Consider the following 24,688-nt stretch of genomic DNA (forward strand, 5'->3'; position numbering starts at 1 on the left):
GAAGCTGTAGCTTGAAGAAATATAAAGGAGGAAAGAGAGGGCATTTGGCAATGAGAATAATAAAAAGTTCCAGCTGGCAGATATTAAAACATCCAGATATCCTGTTAGAATCAGTATGAATTTAGATGATTCTGTATGGGAGAAGTCATGAGAGACTTGTGTGAGAAAGACTCAGATGGCACAACTGGAATGACTGTCAGTCATGACTGGAGGAAAAGCTGAGTACAAAAAGATCTTTTATAGGGAAGATGAATTTACACCATCAGGTGAAAGATGGTTGCATAAAAACATGATATAATTGCATAGCTGGAATAGATTGCATAGAGAGGAATAGCTGCATTTTAGGCTGGCAAGGAAAACAAAGGTGTCAGCTGACAAACAGCAATAATAACTGTGGTGGTTCACTATAACCTTGATGCCAACAGTTACTGGGCTGCACCATCAAGTGGAAAAAAAACCAAACCCACATAATTTCAATATATAAAAGAGACAGAAAGCATATGAGTAACTTTACACATACACGTTGTCGCTCCAAATTCAAATGGAATTACTCATGTGAATAAAACCAGTGATATGCATGAGCCTGCACAATGTAGCCTAGATACCAGAGCAAAAGAAGGACCAACTCTTTTGTCAGAAGCCTGAAAAAAATGTTTTGCAAGCTGTTTTTATATTCAGACTCCAAATGACAGGGTCCATTTTGGACTGGAGTCCAGCCTTCTGAAAAATTCTCACTCCCAGCTGACATGGTCCAGTATTCATCCCAAGCCAGATGCACTTTGGCTTGCGTTTTGGATGGTTGCATTTCTTTGTTTGTCTTTTGCTCGATAGAAGGCATTTTGTGCTTTATGCTCTTTGACTGTGGAAGAGGGAATGAGCAAAAGGAGGGTGGTGAATCTCCTAAACTGGAGGCAGGCAGCAAGAGCTCTGGCAATTCCTACCACAGACCTCCTGCGCAGCATCGCGGAAGTGGCAGGTCCCTGTCCCCACGGTCTCCTGGCTGCCGAGCGCTGACGGCGCTTCCTTCCTTTCATGCGCTTTGTTTCTTTTCGTACCTTTGAGTGGAAGCGACTTTGTGCACAGCTGTAGCTGTAGCGCAGCCCCGCTGTCCGGCGGTACCGCGGTGCCCACGGCCGGGCTGTGCCGGTGTTCCCCGGGCTGCTGGGTGTGCATGAGCGCTCTCAGTGCCCTCACCGCCTTCCCTCTGCTCCCTTCTGCCCCTGCAGCTCGGGCGCTGCTCCTCGGCGGGCTCTGGCAGGCCTCAGCGCCCTCTCCTCTGCTCCCCACCACGGCTGGGCCTGTCCCCTCAGAGACGGGGGCAAGGAGAAGAAGGAAAAACAATCCCGTGAGCCGGCATGTGGCAGGGGTGCACCCAGCCTGGCCGCGCCCGCCGCCGCCCCTCGGGTCCGCCCCAGGCACTCAGCCCAGCGGGCAGGAGGGAGATCCCGGACCGCAGCCGCGTCCCGCCCGGCCGGGAGCCCAGCGACCCCCCACCCCGCCCCATCCCCGGGGCAGCAGCCCCCGCCCTCCCCCGGCCTCACCCTCCCGTCCCCCGGCCTCACCCTCCCCGCCCCTGCCGCGGGCGGCGGGGCTGGAGGCGAGCCCGGGGCGGGCGGAGGCGCGGCCGCTGCCCGGAGCCTGCGCGGCGCCGCCGGGGCCGCTCGGAGCCGCTGGCCCCGCTGGCCCCGCGGTGGGGACGCGCTCGGGGCGGGGTCCGGGTCCTGTCCGTGTCCCTGCGGCCGGGGCACGGCCGGAGCGGCGCGGCGGAGGGGAGGCTGAGCCGAGGATGCCCGGGGTGCTGCGGGCTGTGTTCCTTGCGGGAACGTCTCCTACTCATTAACTGCCCTGTTAGCCATGGGGAAAGTGCAGAATCTGAACGCAGCCAGAAACGCTTATCTATAACTTTTGGGGTTTCTTTCTGTGGTAGCGGCGGTGGGAAGGGAGAGGACGGAGAGCGGTGTTTGTTGGTGCGCTCCGTTTCAAGCCCTTTCAAGTCAGCGTTCAGCCCAAAGATCCCTTTGCAGGCTTTTCACTGAGCCGCAGCCCCAGCGCTTGCTTGGACTTGTGTCCTTGGCTTTCTGTTCAGCTGCCACCGGCTCGCTTTTTCTCCTGTTTCTCGTTTACAGCTACATAAGGCTTCAGAAAACAGGAATGAAACTCCCCCACCCACACGTGCATCTATTTTCCATGCTGACATATTTCCCTGCTTTGAGGTGCAGGCTACTGCTTTCCCCCTAGTATTGTTCCTAAAAAAGAGAAAGAGCATAATTACTTTTTAGGTAGCTGCAAGTGAAGGCCAACAGATAGATCCAATCTGTAGTAATGCAAAGCATATGGTCTGGACTATATAAATAATACAAATACATTTGATTTTAATATATTATGTATAATATACCTGACTGTAGTAGTGATGTGTGCTTCTGAATTTTTTCATTCTAGAACTCGGGTGTTATTGAGAGGCCAGTCCAGAGCTACAGTGCAGCACTTTCTCCAGCCTTAATTGTGTTCTCCTAGGAATTAAAAAAAAAACACCAACAACCCAACAACAAAACCCAAACCCCAAAACAAACCCACACACATTTCATAAAAAGAACTCTGAGATCATTAGCTAACATTTGGAAGTCCCTCAAATTAACATGCATGAAGGACTGTGGCCAAACTCCCACTGGCTCCCATAAAAGCAGTAATCAGTCCTTCAAGTAAGATTCTCCACAAAATAACACCCAGAAGCCCCTGCAGAAAGGATTGCCAATCTCACCATCTGACTAGATTAAAAACAGCAGTAACAATGTGATAATTGACAGAAGAAACTTCCCTGACAAGGAATGAATCAGTGTTTATTTTTAGCCTTTCCCCCAAAACGCTTTATTTAAATCAAAGATTAGCTAATTATTTCCGTCGTTGTATTGTCCGCACTAGAAACAGGAGGTGGCAGATCTGCACTTGTCTTTGGCTCTTCCTTTGAGGTCTGCACCCTGGAAGGATGAGATTTTGCCAGTTGTCTTTTCATCACTAGTCTGATCAAATATGAACAGTATGAAAGTTTCACTAAATTTAGACACCCCGCAATCAATTATTTTTTTTTTCCTGAGTAGAAAGCCCCAGCAAAGGTGTCAGAAAATGTAAATTGTGATTGTGCCTGTATCCCACCTTTGCTCCAAAGCTTCTCTTGCCAGCAAGTTATTAATCCTGTTGCTGAAACTGCCCACTGCAGCCTTTTGCACTGACAGAGCACTCATGTTCCAAGAAGATAATTTCTTTTCCCTTTGTACAGGAGCCATCAGTAAAATTTTATCTTGGAGAAAGCAGCTTGTCTAAGAAAAGACAGGCAAAATGTTTGTTCCATTTTATTGGACAAATGTGAGGAAACTGTATCAATCCCGCAGACACCAAGTAGTATCTGTGATTCTGATAAGCATTTGGGTTCTGCTTTTTTTTGAAGGGAGGACTTATTTTTTCTGAATTTTTTTTCTTCTTACATTTTTTTTCTGATTTTTTAAAAATTTTTGAATGAATTGTGGATTGCAGCATGGGTTTCATAAGTAGAACATGAATCAAACTGCTCTGAAAATGTCTGAGGATACTTTTTTTCTTGTTGTTGTTTTACCTGCTATGGAACTAAGACACATAAATTACTCATTGTTTCATTCCACCACATATCTATAATATGATGATTGCTACAAAGCACACAAAGAGCTGATTTACCAGTCTCTCACTTTCCTCATCTCAAAGCACCACACTAAATTCATAAGCCAAATCACATTAATTTTAGTCCTGGAAAAGGAGCCTCATTTTCAGCATTTGAGTCTTTATTCTTCAATGCAAAATGTGTATATTTTCTTTTCCACACTTGTTAATATTTAATTCAATATTGAATATGATTACTTCGGCTAGACCAATTCTAGGTAAAACAGTTTATTTGTACTAATTTAGTGCATACTTTGTCATTCTTGAACGGAGTGAAATGTGATGTAGAAGTAAATGACCATAAAAATAATGTGAAATTTTCAGTTTTATGTTCTGTCTTTATATTATCTCTTTCAGAAGTTAGAGGGGAAAACTCCACTGTTGCTTTGCTCTTAGGAGCAGCCTGAACCTTCAGCATCTCATTTCACATGTTACTATAAAAGATGTATCAAAATGTAATTTTATCTGAAAAGAAAAGTATTGTTTTTCCTGTTTCTGCATCTCCTAAAGAGACCTGGCAGAAACAGCTGCTCACTGAGATGAGCTCTGCTGTGCAAGTTTTAATGGCAATGGTGCCTCCACAACCCCAGATAACTTAATTCCTGCTTAGAAGTAAGATGCCTGTAATGCTAATGGGAACATTGTATGAAATTATTTAATCTGTGGGCAATCAGGCCAAACAAATTCATGAATCATTCATAATCATTCCTACACATCTGCATTGCAAAAGATACAGTTAAATACAAAGAAAAACATTACAGATGGGGGTAAGGTGAAAGAGAGAATAAGGTAGATCGGTACAACTGGCATAAAATACATGGGGTTTTAACCAGAATTTATTTTATTGGCTACAGGTCAAGTCCAAAAAATGGGTGTTTAGAGCAGAATTTGAGCTCCTAAGTCTAAACCAGATATGGTGGAAAAACCCCAGTGAGCTGTGTCTGACCTTGCGTCACGCCTAGATTCCCAAACCACATTTCCTGTTTATACAGAAGCTATATTCTGCTGTGTAGAGCCTCTCTGTGTGCCTAGATCTGTACCAGTTCAACAGGGCTAAGCAGCTTGGCACTCTTTCATATCTCAGCTCAATCAGGAACTAAAAGCTTTGTGTTGCTTTATTCAGTTCCCCAGAGAGGCTCAGTTCAAGAGGTAATCCTCAAACCCCTCTAACGGATGCCAGTCAGGCCGAGTACTCACAACTGCAGCTGTACCTGTTCCCTCTAAAAGATATTTCTGTGATCTACTAGAGGAGGTAAAGCATTTATCCAGGAAGTGGAAGGTCTGAGTTCAGGGCCTGTTCTTTGCAGATCAGAGATACCAGTAGTCATATTGATGTCTGGGTGTTTTAAGTATTCAGATGAAACCAGCCTCAAAGCTTGATCACGCACAGCTTCAACCGCATCCCCTGCACAGGGCACTCCAGAGCAGGTGGTGAGGCTCTGTACAATGATACTCAAATGAGCACTGATGTGTTCCTCTCAGGTCTGACCAATGCCATACCAGCAGAGCGGGCTGAAAAGTAGCTGTGATGCAGTGTTGGGATGGTGGTAGTACCTCTGAATATAGCTGTGCCAGGGACCTCCCCCTTCAGCATGTTCCTGCTTTAAGGAAGCAAAAATCTACATTCATTGTCTAAACTATTTCAATATGGAAAGCTGATTTTTTTTTTTTTTTAAGAGATAAGTTATCAATTTTTAACAGAAACGTTCCTCTCAGCCTAGCAATAGCTACTCAGGAGTTTGAATTTGTAGCTAACAGATTGGTAGGTATAAGCAGCACTGGCTGCTGGTCAAGTCTCCGAGAATGCCTTCAGCGAATTCAGGTTTGGAACTTACCACTGGATGGCAATCTTGTGCCACAGAGGCTTGTAACCACGTGTGATTTTATTTGGCTGCAAACACAGACATTTTTTAAAGACTGAGAACCAAGCCCACTTCTTCCAAGTACCATCATAAATTTAGAGTTACTCCATGTAAGGCATTTAGTTTAACTTAGAGTTGTACCAGCATTGCTGGGACACGAATATGAACCAGATGTTGAGAAATGATACTTTGACTATTAATTCAATTGATAAAATTTTGAGCAATTTATGAGATGTAAGTACAAGAAGCCAGAATAAAGGCTCTGGCCGTGAAAGACCAACAGCACCCAGTGTCAGTTCTTCTGTGTTGTTAAAATTTACATTAATTTTTAATCACTCGCCTTTAATGCCTTTTTACAAGCCAGCAGTTTTAGCCTTAACACTGCTGTATTATACACAGTATTCTTTAAAGAATAACATAGTATTTAGTTTATAGAATAATATAGTCGAAAGTTCTATTATGGTTGGCTTAAAACAAGAAGTTATCTTAGTTCTGAAAGTCAACATTTGAAGTCTTTGGTTTAAGGTTTCCAGTCTATGTATTTAAAATGTTTGGAGAGTGTTTCAATAATTTCTAATCACAAATATTATGCTTTTATTTTGAAATATTTGAATTATGGCTTTTTTTTTCCCACAGAATAATCATTCTGTTAAAGTCAATATTTTTTTCAGAAAGTATTTAGGTTTTTTGAAAGGGAATCAATTTTGGACTAAATCTCCATTGTTAAAGAGTGGTGATTTTTTTCTAGCTTTCTAGAGGAATAGAATCTAATTCACAATAACTCTTCAGTAAAGATAACCCACTTGGTTTCATGTTCTCTACACTTACTGTGTATCAATGGGGTGTATGGGAGAACACCAAGAAATTTCTGCAAGTACATTTGAACCTCTGGGAAATATCTTTCTTAACTTTGTACTTCTGCTCCTTTTCTTTTGGCACAGATGGTGATACCTCTCTCCCATTAAGAGCTTCAGTTCCCCAACCCCAGGCTGCACAGTACTCTAAACATCAGGAATATCTAGCACGTTCAAGAACTCATTCAGTAAAGTCATCTTCTCTACCTTCACTTTCACCAAAACTATCACAAAAGCTGGTAACCAATTTAAGCTGAGGTGTTTTCTGTTTTGGGGCTGGTAGCATATCTCTGGTTTCAGGCAGGGAAGGAAGTGCTCAGAGTGTTTTATCACAGCCAGCTCTTGTGATTTACTTGGCATAACTGGAAGAATGGAACTGTGTAAATATGGGCTAAAGCTTATTCTTGGGAAATGCACAGTTCCATGGACTTGGGATCTTTAATGTATGTTTTTGGTTATTCCTTGCTGTCACAAATAGTTCTCTATTTGTAGTATGAGAATAACAACCCACAAATTCCGTGATGCATGACAAAAGAGTTCCTTCCATAGGCTAAACATTCTCTGAGGCAAACCTTACAGGCTCAGGATAAGAATGTTTCAGGACACCTTTCCTTTCCTCCTTGTTTTTTAATTCTAACTTAAGAATTTATTGTAATGGCTGAATAACACAGCAACTTGAATCTATTCAGATAATGGGCTGGAAACTATTGTCTTCTCACATTTCTGCCCTTCCATCTTTACACTTGATTCTGGGACTTAGAGCATTCCTAGTTGACAGGATAGTCTGCAATTCCCTGATAAAGAACCTGTGGTCCCACCCACTTTGGTTTATGTACCCTTGCCATTCACTGAATAGCTGATAGTTAATTTAGTTTTTAAAATCTATTCTATGGCAATTCCCCAGGGCTATGTTCTTTTTGTGGTTTCTATCTACTAGTTATTGTAGATATTGGTAGTTGATAGAGATTCTCTCAAGGAAGAGTTAAAAGCTCTAGGTAGCACAAGTGAGAACTGAGATCCAGGGAAATCAAGTGATTTGCCCAAGGTCACGTGCAAGTTTTGTGGCAATGTGAAATCTACCTGATCTGATTATCTAAGGCATGCAGGCACCAATGCATATTTAGCTGCATTTATCTGCCACAAGAATGCTAAACTGGAGAAGTTAGTTTGGGAAAATAAACGAGGGGAAAAAAAATGAATAAAAGGCATGCTTGGCACTACTTGAAGACTTAGCAAGAAATTTCTACTTTCCCATTCTTTGAATACTTTGGAAATACATAAACTCCTGAGATCTGCATTTTAAAATGTTGTTTCAAGCTGGAATAGCATCTGTTAAATGGAGTTAAGAAACATCTGTTTTTCCATTCCTGTAGCCCTGAGCTGAGACAGCCGTTTTCCTGTCAGCTCTGCTGTGGAGCAAAATTGGTTCAATAGGTCATTCTGTTCTCTCCATTTCTTAGTTCTCAGTTTCCTATTAAAAAGATGGCCAACAACATGAGTAAGCAGGAGGGGAAAGGAGATTCTGTGTAATGTGTGTATTGGCCTGTGAAAAAAAATCCATTTAGCTTCAGACTAGGTTAGATAACTGGTGAGACCAGAGCTATTAAGCATCGGAAACAACACCAGGGATTATGCGGAACTGTAAGATTTATTAGCCCCCAAACAGTTTATCTTTCATCAGTGGAAATAACAATCTGATACAAATCCCACTGAAAATAAAGCAACATTACTCTTTGATGGCCACTGGGCTCTGGATTTGACCCTCTCTGATATTGCTGATAGATGGCCTGGTGGAAACTGGTCACCAGTACACAATATATTGGCTGCAAGTGTTGTTAGCTCTGATCTGAACAGCTCCAGACTGGGTGCAGCAATTGGAGGGTCAGCAATGGTTGTATATAACCATTTTTTCAACCATCTCTCACTCCAGTGGAGTCAATCTGAGAACTGCTGGGAGGGAGAATGAGAAGAAAAGTTCAAAGGCCTCCTGTAGAGAAGACCAAAAGCGTATTGTGTAGGTTTAAGTTCTTACATTCCTAGCTCTCTGTGCTTTGACAATGCCTTGGACAAACAAATACATGGTTGAGAACTACATATTTTCCCCCCTTCTTTTAAGAATAGGATCAAGACTCATAAAAGCATTTAGCTACTCCTGAAATAACTATGCATTAAAAGCATGAATAACATTGAGGTTGTGCACCATGTTCTGATATTTAATTAGCAATGGAAATCTGTATCATTCAGTTAGTGGCATTAAACTAAAATAGGTAACAAGTACAGTGAGTTGGCAAAACCCTCTACATCTGTCCTTACTGAAAAATGACAGCACCCCTGTTTTGAAAACAACTGGAAAAGGACATATTGTGACCTTCTGTCATGAACATTTTGGTGACATAAAAAATCCAACAGGCCATTGGAATCCTATTGCTTATATGGATATAATTTGGCATCACACACGTGACTTTAAAAGCAAAACTAATCCAGAGGAAGGGTTTTTTTTTTTTTTTCCTTAGATGCAACCTTTCCCTTCCACTTTGTGAATTTAAAATACCGAGGAAGTGAGTCCTAATCTGAGGAAGAGTTTCCAAAACAGAATTGGAGATGCAGCACTTTCTGTGGCAGGGTCTTACAAAGTGCTGATGGTATAAATTAACTGATGAGGGTCAGGAAACTTGCGAAAGGCAGATAGTGTGCAGGAAGGGAAAAGGGAGTTGTACAACTTGTGGGCAGTTGCAAGCAGCTTCCTGACACCATTTACTTGGTGAAACATTTTGTTTCGTCCAGAGCAGTGTTTGACTTTGCTTTCATCATTGCCAGTGTAAGTCAAATGCTGTTATTTGTGTCGTGTTTGGCTTACATTGCTCAGCATTCACAGTCTGATACTGACGTGACCATTCCCTGGCTAGACCGGAGTTATCTAAATCTACGTGGTGATATGGAACTTCCAAACCCCAACTAGACTACAAACAAATGTGTGCTTTCATTAAATAAGATCTAGTCTGACTGCCAAGAAAGACTATGCCATTTTACTTCCTGAATGGCAAAAAAATAGTAATGTGTGCATATGGAAAATGCTGTTGTCAGTGTGTATTTTGGAATGAAATGATGCAGTTTACTCTGTGATGCCTGTGTTTCTAGTCTATTTTCCTCAATTCTATCTTCATCTGCTTACTTCAGTCTCGTCTGATTTTTGTATTTGCCATATATGCACTTCCTTGTGCAAGGGGAGGCTCAGATGGAATATTAGGAATTTCTTTGCTGAATGAGTTAAGTTGGAGCAGTCTGTCCAGGGAAGTGATGGAGTCACCATCCCTGGAAGCGTTCAAAAAATAGGTAGGTGCAGCACTTTTCAATGTGGTTGAGTGGGCACGGTCATACTTGTTTGAAGTCTGCACTTAATGATCATCTTGGAGGCCTTTTCCAACCTTGATGATTCTTGATTTTGTAATTTGTCTGAACACAGTTACTGTTGTTGTCTGTTTGGAACACCAATATCTGGAACTGCTGTGACTTACAGAATCACACTCAGTGGTGTGATTCAAAAGACCAGCACCTGTTACAGAAAACTCCTTCATGATGTGAAGGAACACAAACGTGCTTCTGCGCTGCTTGAGTTCTCCTTAGACCCGCTCTTCCTCATGGATTGTCTCCTACCTGGAGCTTTACGTAGGAACGAGGGACATCTAGTGGCTCAGTAGAATGTAGCAAAAGAAGATGTTCTGCCCCAAAAGGTACATTGTTGTGTAAAGTAGACAGTTCGGTGAAAATTAAGCTAAAGACTGTCTCAGTGGTTGAAACATAATTTTAATATATGTAACTGCTTTAGCTAAGAGTCAAATCATCTGTGATGAATTTTATTTTTGTGTTTATATCTTCTTTGAAAAGGTGGGCTGGCTTTGAAACTTATATGGGTTAAATGTGTTCGGTACCTAATTTCAGAACAACCTCTTGCATTAGGAGAAGATGAGATACAGGATATGTGGATAAGAAACAGAAGGAAATCACACAACACAGCCTTATATATTTTTTGATCCCCCAAATGAACAAATTTATTTTATGGATAGCAATTCAGGATGTGATTAATTAGACTAGGTGATACCTGATAGCTTTCAATGACAAGAAATAAATGTGAAGAGCAGTTAAATGGAACCTTTTCTTTCTCTGCAATGTGTTTCCTATTTTAATATTTAAATAATGAGTTTCTTTAACAAGTAACCCACTCTGAGTCATGTTTTCCTCTCTCCCTTTTGTTCTTATCCTAACCAGTAACTGCTTGTCATCCCAATAGCTTTTATTACAAGAGATGAAGTGCACTTAAGAGAAGCAAAATTATCTGCATTGAATTATACACTGGTTTTGTATTGTGAGCTCATTAGTGATAGGTTTGCCATTCTGTCTCTTTCTACTCTGTACTAAAAATCTGGATGAAGTCTATTATGATGCTTAGACCAGGGCAATGTTTGATCTCTCAACCCGTAACTAAAACTGAGAGACCAATGTCAGGCAGTTAAGGGTGTAATCTCTGAATGTGTCTTGTTCCCATCCTAACCCCACCAAAAAACCAAATTCCATTGATGCAGACAGAGCTGGAGTATCTTGGCTGGGGCATATGGCTAAAAAAGGCAGTCTACATATAAAGAGAGAGGCTTCTCTGAAAATGAGAGCAAATCATTGCCAAATATTAAGACAGATAATCTGCAGAGATCAACAGGAGGCATTCTGTCTCACCTGAAATGCTGATAAAACCTGGAAGCCATGGGAGTGAGAGTAGACTGAGAAAAGACAAATGACTTGTTATTTTGCAAATATGTCTAACTTGGGAACTTCTTCTAAAGAGTGAGGACCAATGATAAGGAAAATCCTTTGCTAACCAAGAGGATTTTGTCTTCTCTTTTCCCTCTAAACAGACTAAACTAGAAGCTTGTAGGCCTTGGTAGTTCAGCTCAGGAAGTAATGAATAACTTTATTAATGTCCTACAATTAATGAGTAGTGAAAATAATATGGCAGCAGAAAGTTATGTTGTTGAGGTCCCATTTATCTCCAGATTTGTTTCAACAATAGTTCATTGTGGAGAGATGTTGCCATGAAGACAGCTTTGAAAGTTTCTGTTTGGATCTCTAGTGAAGGCTACATTTGAAGGATGTGAACATGGATGTACCATGTTGCTGGCGACATTCAAACCAGTATCAGGAAAATGTGAGCTGGATTTAGTTTAGCTGGCAAATAATTCTTTCTGTTTCAGAAACTTCTGGGAAAGGATGGCAAAGCCAAGGTACACCTGACTATATATATGAACTATCCTGATGCAAGTGTGGTCAATGACCAGAATGAAGAAAAAGAAGCAGACTGGCTTTTTAGCGAATGTTTATTAAATGACAATGTCTTCAATCTCTACTTAGCTTTACCACTGTGAAATTCTGGTTACCACATTAGCACTTTACTTTTAGGGCAGTACAAACTGAATCTAGGGTTACATGAGTTTTAGAGTGAATAATTTTCCATGTGAAAAGAGCTAGTAAAAACTAACATTCCTGTACTGACCCCAGATGAGGTGAAAAGAGCATGTTTTGGGGAAAGGTTGGAGTATGCCTTGGACATATTGTGAGCAGAAAGGGTAAGTGGGAGATCTGAGACTCAGAACCTGACTTCTTTCACATGTTAGATCTGTTATAATGCTGGAAATCAGCCTAGGACTCCTCTGCTCTTACTTCTGTTGATGCTGGAGTGCCAACAGCAAAAAAGCTGTGACTCCTCCACTCAGGCTTCCACTCCCACTGCCCTGGTGCTTTGCCCCTGGCTATGTGCCGGGATGGGTTCATATTTACTGACTAATACAGGCACACAGAAATTTCCATTGACTAATCTTCTTCTGGCAGGGTGAGTCATCATATGGGAAAGGTTAGTTCTGCTTGTTCTTTGTTTGGATTGAATCCAGTCAGAGCTCCAAAAGGGCCAGGCCAGGACCTTCAACACCTATGACCATCTCTGCTCTCCCACGGTAACGGAAGGAAGCTTTGAGAGATGTCTGTAGCTTCAAGATTTCTAAAAGGAAAGATCTTCCTTGGAAACTACTTTGAAAGGAGCTGGCAAAGCTCCTGGTAAGAACTTAGCCTTTTCTCCATCTGTCAAAACAAGGCATAATCCTTCCCTGCTTCACAACAGTCTTGGGAGGAATCATCAGTTAGCACGTTTACATCACTAAAAGTGATTTCCTATTATAAATCACCTAGGCTTCGGTTCTTATGAACACAAACTCATCTCACCCTTCTTAAAGGTCTTCTCCCTCTTTTCACACATCTACATTCTTCTTTGCACTCTGCTATTGCAAAGTGCAATTGCTGCTAGCATTGCTTTTATACACCTGAGAGCAATTTTAACAATCACACTGTATTTTCCTGAACAATTAAATAATCAGCAAAATAAAATAATCCTTCTTCAATTTCTGCTCTCCTTTTTATCAGTATTGGAAAGTGTTTTCTACCTCATACTGCTGATTACTAAAATTTCTCATCACTGCTCCAACTCCTTGGTGTTGTTATGAAGAAGAATATCTGCATATATTTATAAAGCATTTTTTAGTCCAGTGGTATTTAAGAGAATTAACTGTGATTCAAACTGGAGTTATCTATAAACAGTGGCCTGTATAAATATTTTGTGTTGCCTATGCTTGCATGATGCAAGACCTGTAGCTCCTTCTTCAAAAAGGCAACTTTCTCTGGAACAGAACAGCAGCAGACCAGAAGATCAGGAATGTTTTAAATGTGAAGTGTACTATCCAACTGGAATTGCACAGGGAGCCAAGAGAGCAAAATGCTCAGGAAGCTCCTGCAATCAACTTCATGCCAGAACTGGCAAGATATTTTTAGCTATGACACACTCTTGAAGATTTATTTAGGGTTGTAAGAGGTACCCAAATCTGGGGGTGGTGACCACTTCAGTTATGGTCCTGCCTTGTCATCATCCAAGTTCTCCTCCCACACACAACCTTGCTTGACCTGTGAAACAGCTCCCTCTCTGCCATGATTTCTTTTACTTCTGCTCATCACTGCCTTTCCTACTATAAATGTAAAATATTGGCTTTTCCTCATTTCCCCATTATATAAATCCCTTCTACCTCTTTCCCAAGCTCCAAACTACTTCCCTATCCAGGTTTTCTACCAGATGCTGTATGTTAGTGTAAGGAAAACTCCCAGCCTTATATATGGTCAGAGGAACATGAGTTACACCTCATATGGACTTCACAGTGAGGGTATTCAAACCCTTAAACAGAATGCCCAGGGAGGCTGGAATGATCACCTTTGGATATACTCACACCTGACCAGTGCTAAGCAACCTGACCTAACTTTGAAGCTCTGTTTTGAGTGGGTAAAGGATGAGGTTATCACCAGTGATTCCTTTTAATCAAAATAATTTCAGAATTCTAATTAAGTCTTGAAGAAAAAGAGGAAGTGCAAGAACACACAAGAAATTAAGAAAAATATGCTTTTCTGGCAAGAAGCAAAAGGAGTACAACAAAACAAAACAGAGCTGTGCAGTTATCCTGCTTCTCATGCTCACACTGAAGTAACTCAGGATGCAATCAGAGAGATGTTAAAATCTGCAGAGAACCAAGAAGAGAATGAACACCAACGTGTCTGTGGTTAACCAAGGCTTTCTTCATCTGTCTGACCTCAAAGCCTGGTTCGAAATGTGTGTCTTGTCTTCAGAATATTCTCCTCTGGAATATTCCAAGGCACATTTGTTTTATTTGCTGCAGATTCAGAGTAGGAGCATGATACAGGCAGTACCCACCTCCTCAGAGCTTGGGCTGAGCAATCACCCAAGTGCTGCAGCCAGATGTTCACTGGAGATTAACCCTCTTGGGCCCACAGAGGAGTAGGAGCACACCAGAGATGCCCCTGTTCCCTTCATGGCAAGCAGCAGCTCTAGCTCCCTCATCTTATGAACACATAAAAAGTATGGTTTTCAGTCCAGTGTGTGAATACATGAAATGTTCAAGTCAAATCCAGAGCTGTGACAAGTCTTTGCTCTTTTAGGAAATCTCAAATCAAGGTGATAACCTCTAAAAGTTTTATAATACTATTGAAAATCAAGGTGAGAGCAGAGAAACAAAAATATACATATAAACTCTATCACAGTTTTTTTAAGAAGGACTTCCCAAATTCTACAAAACTTAATGCATTAATGATCTGAAATCACAGTCCTCCAACTCATAAACAATTTGAGAAGTCATTGTCCCCAGATCCTTCATTCCAGAGTACAAGTAGTGGAAAAGACCCCAGAAAGAAGAAAATGGTTTTGTGCTCTGGTTTATTTTACTACTGCTGCTGGTTTATTTGGGAGATGCATCACCACTGGATAAATGAGCATTGATACTACCAGCATCTGTTTAATAAATAACGTATTATAAAGTATTGTTCTTCCCCTATCCTCTTAAATAGAACAAGTTCCTGAAATTGAAAGTTCACTAACAAAAGGCACAAACAGAACAAGAAATCTGGCAGCAAAATATTATTTAACAATACAGCTGCAAGAGCAACACCCTGTTGTGCAGCTCAGTAGAAGGGTACTGACAAATACTGAAGCATAAAATGCCTGATCCTTAAACTGATTTAATATGATAAGGGTCCTCCAAATCCAGCCATTAAACTAAAAGCCAATACAGGAGCTCAAAAATTATGATAAATGATAATATATCACTCATGGGTGGCCTTGATGTTGAGTCTGGGATGAATTGCATGAACAAAATCACTGGAAATTTTTAATACAAAAAGAAGAAATTTAAAAGGCTGCTACAGTGACTTCCATAACAGAGAATGCAACAATTCCTAACACAGCATTAATGTTGCTTGCTTGAAATCTGGGTTAAATTTTCCTATGAGTGTATTTTATGGGATTATAACAGAAATAAAATTATCCTGAAAACTTGAAAGAAAAACGAGTGGCTTAGTAGGTGAATTCTTAAAGCTGAAAAGGACAGAGAGGCTTCCAGGCATGCAAATGTTGCTTTGGATCTTAAATAAAAAAAGAAAACTTCAAACTAAATCCAAGTAAAGAACAATTGTGCTGAGTTAGGACATCTGCTTGGCTTTAAATGTTTATTAATTTCTTTTTTAAAAGCTGTAGACAATGACATAGTAAATAAATCTATAGTAATATATCTCTGCAAATGGATTATTATTTCTGAAGCAGACTTGCAATTAGGAAAGGCTCTAAAGAGCAAAACTTAACCCTGAAAATCTACACAAAATTAAATTGACTTTCCATGCAATTTAAAAACCTATTTGCTTACATTGCTTTGAAAATATTAATTGGATTCCTGAATCACTTAGATGCTTTAGAAGATTTTACTTTTGCTGAGAAAAGCAATAAATAAGTCAGGATACTGCCAAAGAGTGGATACACGTGGGTCTCTGTTGCTGACACAGACCCAGCTGTGGCTGCAGACCCAGCTGTGTTGGGGCTGGCTACATTTGCCTGAGCAGAGCTGGTAACACGCTTGAAGCTTGAGCTCTGACACAGGCAGCAGCAAGCATTGCTCTGAGGTGGCTCAGTTGTAATAGGTCTTTTAGGCTAGTCCTCCTAATGATGCAAATTCTAAGTTTGTGATTTTTATTTATGGAAACTTTACACTGGAAAGTGTAGGAAAGATTAATTAGAAAGTAATATTCTATTATTGGCTATTGAGGATTTTTAAGCAGTTACTTTTTAAATTATCTACAACAGTTTCCTTGTTTTTAGAATGAGTGCATGATATCATATCCTGAGCCCTTCCCTTTTCTTGTAACTTTCTGAGGCACTAGGAGGAGTCCAGCTACAGTCATCATGTGGATTGGCCTGTAAAACTGTAGTGGAGCTCTTTCTGCCATCTCCTGCCTGCCTAATTCATACTCCTTAAGAAGCTGCTGCTCTAGGACGAACTGCCCTTTAAGCACAGTGAGTGTCAGCTGAAAAAGCAACCAATTATCTAGCTTGTAGAGTTGCATCAGAGAATGATCACTGTTCTGTGTATTTACATTTGTGTGTGGTTTGGGACACAAAAGTAAAAGGAAAACTTGCTGTCAGTATTTGACACTGAAGTAAAGTAGAGAAGGCAGTTCCCTGGCCCAGCTGGGGTGAGAAAAGGAACAGCAGCAACATGGGAGGCTCAGGGTGCAGAGATCAGATTAAAGGTGTGGGCTAGGTGTAAAAAAGATACATGTATCGCGCCAGGCAACATACCTATTTGCTGTAGATGGACAGACAGGAAAAAAACAACTTCTAAAATGCATACACAATCAGCTGTGCCCAAGCACGTGGTACTGTATTAATGCTGCATGACAGGCACCTCTTGTTTATTCTTAATGTGGTTTCATATAAGGAATATGTAGTAGTACTAGCTAGTAATAAGAAAAATAAAAGGAGAATAAAACAAATAGTTGTATTCAATAATCCTCAGTCATCCCTAAAGCATGCAGGCCAAGTAAACATTCACAGTGAGTCATTGACTCTTTTTAGTATAACTATAACCTGTGGTGCTGTTACTGCTTCATTTTTCCATCTTGGTCCATAGCTCTGAAATGCAGAGCTAAAGGCTCTGCCACCATTGGTGGAGGGCCTAAGGTTTTGTCTAGATGTCTCTGACATGCTAATTTAGTGGAAACTAGGTAAATACATCAATAATATGATTATGATTTATGATTATATTTAATATATGTATAAGGTAGTATGATCCATGTTTCACAGCATAAAAATGTTATAATGAAAGTAAATAAATTACATGCATTTATATCTACCGAATGAACTTGTAGAACTTATTAATTAATCTAGAAAATTGCTTTTAAAAGGACAGAATTTTCCTGTGTCTGTTGTCCTTGTAGAATACCAAATACGGGCTTCATTCCAAGGTTGTAAAGGACTTAGGACCATGCTTTACATAAAGGCCTCTGCCTAGGATTAGATGGAACCAACAGAAAGGAGCCATGCTATTTTTGTGAATGCTTAAGATAACCGTAACTGTCTTCAAAAATTCCTTGATGATGTGAGCAACTATACAGGAAACACATAACCTTTGCTTACATTGATCACATTACTTCGTGTTTTTAATTTGCCCACTGTGGTTTTGATCAGCTCCTTCATGGAGTCACAGCACAGTGTTAGTAAAAGGCATTGCTTTTTGTTGTCTGCTAAACTGCACTGTGAGGTTAAAAAATTGCTGATGTAGTTAGTCTTATGATAGAACAAAGCTGACATTTTCTATAACGTGGCTATGATAAGAGTAGCAGGATGCTAAAGATGTGCTGTGTGCTGCTCAGCCTCAGCAGCATGGAGATTGCTGCACCAGAGGTGACCATTAGAATACCTCCTCCAGGGTTCTGCCTTCCTGTGACCTGTACCAGGTGCTTCTGATCCAGCTGCAGTCCAGAGACATCAGCTGTCAAATTGGCTTCACAGGTAATGTTTTCACATGCCTACCAATTAGTACTTTTACATCTCTACCAGTTAATTGGCTTGTACTGTGCAACGTGAGGGATTTGTAACTCTTTCATTTAATAGAATATCACAGCAGATGTTCAGGTTTCCATAGAAATGTTTGTTTCTTGAATTCACTGAGATCTTGATCCAACAAAGTTGTGTGGCCGTGAGCTAAGTAAAAATTCTGGTTTAGAAAACCATTACTTCCTTTCTCTGGATTTAAATTGCTGCCATTTATTTCCATTAAATGTAAACTTGCTTATAAATCATGGGAAAAAGTCACCTTAGTATTTCAATTGTATGATCTACTGAAGAATAATGATATATTTTTATTCCTACTTATAGTTTGGCCTATCTACTTTGTGGCAATGATTTTTTTTCAGCTTACAAACTTATTTCAAGGACTTCACTCACAGTTTTAGAATTCTAGAATACATGATGTAGTCAGGCCACTAGGTTGGCTACTTGGCCTAGATAAAGCCACACTGAATATCTCAAATCTCCTCCCTGTCCCACATGTCTTTTCCTGATTTATTACACCCTAGGTATTGAGAGCTCTTGTACTCTATGGGAAATGTCTAGGTCTGCCAGCTCTGTTCTGCTCCTTTTTCCCTGAGGGCAGTTTATTGGGGGGGTCCTTTTGCTACCTCCTTAAAGAGCTGTAATTTTGCTTTACTAGAATTCAGGGGCCTGACTTTACTCTTCATTTAACCCATATCTCTGGGGACTGCAAACTCCAACAGTGTGTGATCACAGCAGCCCAGGCTGCTGCCAATATTGATGTCACCAACTAGCTCACTCATGTTGCTGACCAACAGGTCCTGTAGTTAATTATTTTGTTGTCATGCTTTAGAAATCCAAAGAAAAGAATGAATCAAATGAAAGAGATGTGTATTTTCCGTTATAGAAACGACCTGATTCTGCTTTTGTATCTTGTTTATATACATCTTCAAAAATAAAATTTCCAGCACCTTGCATTAAAGAAATGTTAGGTGCATAGCAAATGTTTAATTAAGTAATCCCACATAGCACTTGTGAGGCAGGCTCCCTCATTTTACAGGTGAGACAGAGAGTGAGGAAGTAAATTGACTTGGTTAATATCACACAGTGAGTCAGTGCTAATGCTCAAAATAGACTTTATGTCTTCTGGTTCTTTTCCCTGTATTTTAATCATCAAAGTAGACTTAACTCTAAAGTTGAATGAACTCCTTAGTCTATTAAAATAATTGTTCTCAATTTCATGTTGGAGTATTATGTTTTAATCACCTAAGCAATACTGAAATATTTACAAAAGTTTTCCTTTGTTAGGACCTTTTTGTCTTGTTCAGATATTACTTCAGGGTATCAGCTCAATTGGTTTTGTTTACAGTGATCCCGAACTTCAAAAATAGAATCTAGCAGATCTCCACCAAAAAAACCAACCAAAACAACAACAACAACAACAACAGCACTTTAAAAATACCCTTAAAACTCATTTTTTTTTTATATTCTCATGAGTATAGGGCCGTTCCACTTAATAATACCCATAGCTTTAATTAATGGAGCACACTAAAGTTATTGGCCCACAGAAAGCGAAAGATAGTCTGCTGGTTATGACTGCTGTCATGACTAAATGAAAATGCATCCTGAAGCACAAAAGAGCAACAGCATGTTAAGAAACACGTGCTTAGAAGTGCAGTACTGAACCACATGCTGGGTCATCTCTGAATAAGCTGGTAGAGAAAGAGATCCAATCCTTGCACACCTGTTTAAATGAACAGTTCCCGTGTTCAGGTTAATTAAATGCTCCAGCAGCTTTGGTGCTTTCCTGAGCACAGTCCACAGATTTGTTTTTGCTGATAGGAAATATATAAATTTTTCCAATCCTTGCCATGTTACCTGTTTAATAGTGTTCTTCAGCATAGGATAGAATAAATGGCCCACAGAGTATGTATGTAGGCATAAGACTTAAAAGAGCCTCAGGAAAAAGGAATGAAGAAATAGTATTACCATGGCTTGCTCCTTTTTAAACCTGAGTACAGACACAGCTGTCTGTTACACAGCTTTATACAATACTTTGTATCATACAGTATTTTTAGTGTGGGTGAAACAAGCAGCAAAGGCTGTGGTCAGCTCCAAGATTTTTAGAAGACTTTTGCCACATATAATGAATAGGGCATTGCGGTATAGGCAGCCTTACAACTTAATTGAACTTTAACAACAAAATACCTTAAAGATTCAACTGCTTCATTGCTGAATGCAAATAAAGCTTCTAGGTGGCAGAATCAGTCAGTAAGTATTAGCATGCTATATTTATAGAAACAACTCTAAAGTAATTTAAGGTGTTGTACTTGTAAAGAACATTGTCACATCTTGCCTACTGAATTACAGGCTAGACAGAATGTTTAAGGTAAGATGACAAGGAGAGATGTTCCAAGAAGGACATTTTGCTTCTTTGGGATCAGTACTTCTAGTTTACTATGTAGTTTTCTTTGGGGTTTATCTTTTTCTTAAAAGGTTTACTATGAGCATATCTTGCACTTCGCCACTAGGGCTTATGTCATCAGTGATGAGCTGTCCAAGACCCATCAGAATACCACTCCAACTTTGCTTTCTGTTTTTGCTAGAGACTAAGAGGTTTTTCTCAGAGACCTCAGAAAATATCCTGATGCCAAGTGATGTGCAGTTTTTAAGACAGCACTGTCCATGTACCACTATCAGGGACAAAGATGCTTCCTTTCAAAGGGTTTTTGAAAAGCAGGCAGGAGTTGTCTGGTACAAATTGGGCAAAGATGACAATTTTGTGACTTTTATAGATTTTGAAACCAAACCCAAGAAAGCAAGGCAAATAACTAATAATTTTTTTAAATTTTTTTTTTCTTTCTTTTTTGTAGCTCTTCATTTATGTCTCCTTTTATCTGTAGCTCCTATTATTAACCTGTTAAGTGTAATGGTAATAGTGTTTGAGAAGTTGAAAATTTTAATCAAACATTAGACAATATTTGTGATAAACAGGGTTCAAAATTAGATGCCCAAGTGTTCTCTTCCAGATCGGGAATATGAAAAAATCTGTGGTCTGTGTGTCTGATCAAAACTAGCCAAATAGTAATTTAGTAGTAGATGATGTAGAAATTAAATACATGAACATTCAATTAATGGGTAGACATTCCTTTTCATTAACAATTCCTCTAATAAGTATGAAGAATGAGTCATCTTGAGGAAAGCAGAAATTGCTTGTGGATAATTTGAATGAGAATGGGGGATGCATAGTACACAATCACATTTGAGAAGAGTTCTGACAAAATAGAGGCCTTGACTTTTGGATGCAGAGAGTTACACTTGCTTCATCTACTATTAAAGAAAATAGACACAAGCCAGATTCTATGATTAAGTAGATATTATACTTTTTTACAAAATTAACATTATTTAAGATTCTACTTCCAAAGAAGACCTCAGTGTGTCCTACCCACCTTAAGTAATCGGATTATTGGTCACTGCCCTCTGTCAGGTCTATTGCAGCCTTGTTCTGTTGATTCAGCACAGAAGGAAAACATTTTAAGAATGTCAGTTCTTCAAGTAATGGGGATTATAGGCATGGTAACAGTACATGTTTGTGAAAGGTATGTCCTGCCAGACTTCATTCCCTGGGACAGCAAGAGGGAAACTGAGGTACAGCCATAGTGCTACTCTGAAGAGTTCATATAATTAATGTGTTATTCTTTAGATTTGATTCACAGAATTGACAAAGCATTTGTGGTAATATGGTGCTTATACATAAGAGCTGGAAAATGAAAGTGAAAAGTGAAAAGAAGTGTATAATGAGGGAGTTGGCCAGTTTATTTCCCTAGCTATTTCACTAAGCTAGCTATTTGCCTAAGCACAGTGAAAGAGGCAAAGCTATATAATAAAAGTAAAAGAAAAAAAAAATCCAATGAGAGTTACCTTAAACTCTGTTAATTATAAAATATGGTGTTTGTTAGCAATGCAGACAAAGTAGATTTTTTTCTAACAATCCTTATTATGTGTTAACATGGCACCATAAAGGTCCAAGAACCTTGAATCACACAACTTCCAAAATACCCCTAGAACATTTCTTGCTGGAACTAGGTACAGCAAGACAAGTACAAGCTGAATCTATAAATATGGGGAAGACCTTTTCTGTTCAATAAAACAAGTGGTTTCTGCTGAAACTAGTTTTGCTTGAGGACTAATTTGAAGTTACAAGTATCTTTCAGTGCTGACAGCTGAAGGTAGCTCGGGGCCAGACTGTAATAACGTTCACTCCTTGATCTGATGGGCGGATGTGTTTAATTAACCTTTGTTTCTGCAGAAGCAGACATTCTGGCAAGCTGTAGGAATGCTAAAGAAGAGAAAGCTAAACTGCATTGAACCTAGTCATATTCTATATATCTAGTACTAGATATAGAATGTTAATGTAGATAAATACTGTTTCCTAGGAGATAGATAGGTATAAGCAATTTCTGTGAAAGAAATTTAACATGGATCCCCCTGTAGGACTACCTGTCATTAATTTCACAAGATCCAGCTTGTCCTATGTCCCTGGGACACTTGTCTTGTGTCTGACACAGTTCTTCAATAGGTGGTCACAAAAACATGTACTTAAAGTTGAAATATTCTGCTTAGTATCTTTTGGATGGAGTTAGACCTGAGAGCCTCATTGCTTGTTCCATGTCCTCCAGTGACTTCTCCAGATACCAGAGCTTGGACTGACCCTTCCCAGAGCTTCCTGTAAAATGCAGATCTTAAGGTTTATAGCTAATTCTTCAGAAGGCTTATGGAAAGTCTAATGCAAAGCAGATATCCTTTGCATGAAATTGCTGAAGGCTCTGTTTTTTGCTTGAAAAACTAAAGCACTATAGATTACAATCATACAAGCACAGCAAACTCCCTGGACACAATGACCCTAATCTTTCATTAAAAATCATATTTGTATGAGTATTTTGTAAGAATGCAAATCAGAGCTTATCGTCTCTGACCTTCATCAGCTCTGCTGCCACAATAGCATCATTTCCTCTCTCCTCCCCCTAATAACCAACACCCTCCATTCCTCTCACTTCCTTTCCACCCCAAACCTTTCTATCTGAGAGGCTTTTTAAAGCTCTGATTTGTCATCTGGTTTTGCTACTACTGTGATTTAAATGCCAGACTTCTTCAGTCCTGTTCATCTTAATCTCAGTCAGCCAAGTCTCTGTTTTCACTTAAAAGGCATCTTATGAGGTTGAATGTTGGAAATTCCTTCTACTCCTGTAGTCTAACAAACAAGGTTTATTCCCAGCTGAAGGAAACATTTATGTTGCAGCATTATTCTTACTAAAACTCTGCTGCAGCAATACAATATCAATCACAATCATAAACAGTACTTTTCCCACCTCAGCACTGTGACACAACTCTTTCCTTCATAATACTATGCAAAAATCTCCACATTTTCACAGCATATAAGCGCTAGTGCTAAGGGTGCAGTTGGATTACTAATTTACTAATCCCATGCTTTGTCCACTGGTTTTCTGTTCCAGAATGAAGTGTTGTGACAACAAATGAGGTAACCAAGGAAAAATCAAACTGGCTACGACTATCAGGATTATGAATTCAATATAATTCTTCAACCTGTTCATACTGGTCTCTGTTTGTTTCTAGTAAGGACTGATGACTCCAAAAGCCACAAACTGCATATGAAGTTCTTGGGTGATGACAATTTCCTTTGTAATATTGCCCAGTGTCTGAGACTATCCTGATAGGGTTGTGTAGCCCTGTTGTGAGTAGTGTCCAATTGCAAAGAGAAGGTTTGCACAAAGACTGAGGATGGAATAAGAGTCTTTATGTCCAGAGATGAACAGTGATCTCCAAAAGCTCTTAACACTGACCTAACTCAGAACACAGTCAGTGGATACAGATGAATTTTGGAGATTCTTGACCAGCATGGTGCAAAATGCAGCCCTCTGGTCCAATCTGGTCTGCAGGATTATCTGTCTTTTCTGAAACACCTCTTCTATGGGAATTCCAATTAACAAACTGCTGCTTCCTCCCAAAGAGAGGGAAAGGAGTATTATTCTCATGATGAGCTGCTGCCTCATCCCAAAGAGAAGGAAATGTGGGCAGGGATATACCCTGATACAGAGCAGTTGTTGCTGTGCTTCTGTCTGAATGATTTTGAGTTCTTGGACATATGAAAGAAACACTCCTGGGGATAGCCTGGTACCTTAACTTTTTGCTGAACAGGTAAGAACAGCAGCACCTCTCCACCACTGCTGTTCTCATTTGCTACTTGTTGGGGGGTGGGGAGGAGGGATGGGACACAGAGTAGGGAGCAAGGGACAGTAATTTTCCCCTGCAGCCTGTTGCTCCACCCAGCCTTCCCCTCTAGCCTGATTCACTGCCCAAGTATGACAGTGTGAATGGCAGGAGGTATGAACTGCTATTGATTGTCATCTCAGTCAAGCTAACAGGGTACCTCTCCAGATTTTGATCAATTAGATTTTTCCTCTTTGGAAGTAGTATAAACTTATTTCTTTTGTTAGCATGTCTGCTAATAGCAGGGGATTTTTCTGAAGGTAATCTTGGAACACACCGGCAGCTCCAGGCACTCTGTAAGAAGCCAAATACAAGGGAAGGGTGGAGTGAAGTTGCTTTTTGATAATAGGAATAGTCTACAAGAAAGTTTCCTTATCTCTCTTAAATGCTTGTTTTTCAGAAAGTAACTGTGATGAAAAGGCAGCATCTATTCTTCTCTGAATGTAAAATCTTTTCTGATAAGATTTCTGGAAGAGCTATGTTCATTCAAATACTTCCTAAAATGCATTTCTTCCATAACGTGTTTCTATGCTAATCCACTA

At 39.9% G+C, this 24,688-nt stretch overlaps 2 protein-coding genes across 21 annotated transcripts in view; one reads left to right on the forward strand and one right to left on the reverse strand.

Annotated features, from left to right (window-relative positions):
- RALB (RAS like proto-oncogene B) overlaps positions 1 to 24,688 on the forward strand; it is an 83,659-nt gene that overhangs the window by 20,615 nt on the left and 38,356 nt on the right. For 4 of the 14 annotated variants that reach the window (XM_086897691.1, XM_086897690.1, XM_086897695.1 and 1 more), the window contains exons 1-3: positions 15,802 to 15,949; positions 16,208 to 16,340; positions 17,755 to 17,837. The gene's annotated coding sequence lies outside the window, so the exon portion shown is untranslated. Of the gene's footprint in view, positions 1 to 15,801; positions 15,950 to 16,200; positions 16,341 to 17,754; positions 17,838 to 24,688 lie in introns of those variants that run through there. The other 10 variants (XM_086897692.1, XM_086897696.1, XM_086897688.1 and 7 more) reach the window with 6 other exon arrangements.
- The window catches only part of LOC111932222 (leucine-zipper-like transcriptional regulator 1), a 50,605-nt gene that overhangs the window by 13,548 nt on the left and 12,369 nt on the right, over positions 1 to 24,688 (reverse strand). Inside the window, exons 1-2 of one of the 7 annotated variants that reach the window (XM_086897681.1) lie at positions 1,563 to 1,640; positions 949 to 1,298 (exon numbers count right to left, since the gene is read on the reverse strand). The exons of 1 other annotated variant lie outside the window; for it this stretch is intronic. The gene's annotated coding sequence lies outside the window, so the exon portion shown is untranslated. Of the gene's footprint in view, positions 1 to 941; positions 1,508 to 1,562; positions 1,641 to 2,395; positions 2,511 to 24,688 lie in introns of those variants that run through there. 5 more of the 7 variants (XM_086897684.1, XM_023931240.2, XM_086897683.1 and 2 more) reach the window with 5 other exon arrangements.

Source organism: Cyanistes caeruleus, chromosome 7 (genome assembly GCF_971803275.1).
Source record: "Cyanistes caeruleus chromosome 7, bCyaCae1.hap1.1, whole genome shotgun sequence".
NCBI lineage: Eukaryota > Metazoa > Chordata > Aves > Passeriformes > Paridae > Cyanistes > Cyanistes caeruleus.